A 1,250-nucleotide genomic window follows, 5' to 3' on the forward strand; every position below is an offset into this window, starting at 1 on the left:
CATTGGTGTCTAACGAATATTCATCCTCATTCATCCTGATTTTTTTGGTGAAATCTACATCTTTTAGTTTCAAAACTATGTGTTGTGGTCATTCTTTTATGTATTGCGTTATGATGTTTTGTGAAAAATCTGTATGTGATGGAGAAAAATGGATATCATTTTCGGATTCATCGTACAGGAATTACTGTAGAACATGTAAAAATATCAAGACAATTAAACCATCGCAGACCTGTGTTACGACATTAGCGTTAAATGCCATTATCTTTTTATTGTGCTCACTTTACTAATGATTTTTTTTTGTTTTTTATCTCTTGTTAAGCACAAAACTACACAACGGGCTATCTGAGCTGTGAAGGGGTACAGATATCGAAACACGGATTTTAGTGTTGTAAGCCTTCTGATTATATTACTAATATAATCGCAATACCACATTATAGTTGACAAACTCAATTCTCATTTCGCTACTTCATTAATCGCTAAATATCACATTAGAATTTACCACCTCTACTCATTTCATGTTGTTCGCTTTAATCATATAATCCCCAAATATCACAATTGACAACCTTTATATTTGAGTTTTTGTTGACGTATCGCCACACAACCATAGAAAAGTCTCCATACACGGCTGTAACTAACATCTTACTCAGTTTTTATTGTGTAAAGAAGTTAAGATCACGTATACAAAAGTTAGATTTTACCACTGCAAACCGAGTATTCTTTATGGTACTCAAACATAATTAACTTAATTACTTAATTAGCCACTGTATCTGATATTGAACTCTATTTTTAATAATGGACCACCTAATAACAAATTTACAATCTATAATCATTAATACCTGTTCGAATAGTTGGAATAGTTTTGTTCGCTAACGAATCCATCCCTGTCTTCATAATTATTGTACATAAGTATCCAGATTTCATAAGCAGACGTGAGTTCACGACCTACTACTTCCTCTCTATAATTAGAACTATTCAATGTGTATTTGTGTTTTTTAGAGCAAGGCCACAGTGGGCTACCAGCTTTGTCCACCGGGTGGAATCGACCTCCTGATCTTAGCGTTATAAGTTCACAGACTTACCGCTATTCCACCGGGGAACAAACTATTCAGTGAGTGGATAGCTACATCATTGTTATTCACCATATAGTTTAATCTATTTAGTTCAACTTTAATAAAAAGCTAAAATGATAAATAGATTGAAGTGAATTTTATCTCAACAGTAGATTCATTTCCTAGGTTTCTAATTATTTC

The sequence above is a fragment of the Limulus polyphemus genome, unplaced genomic scaffold, assembly GCF_000517525.1.
Source record: "Limulus polyphemus unplaced genomic scaffold, Limulus_polyphemus-2.1.2 Scaffold10158, whole genome shotgun sequence".
Taxonomy (NCBI): domain Eukaryota; kingdom Metazoa; phylum Arthropoda; class Merostomata; order Xiphosura; family Limulidae; genus Limulus; species Limulus polyphemus.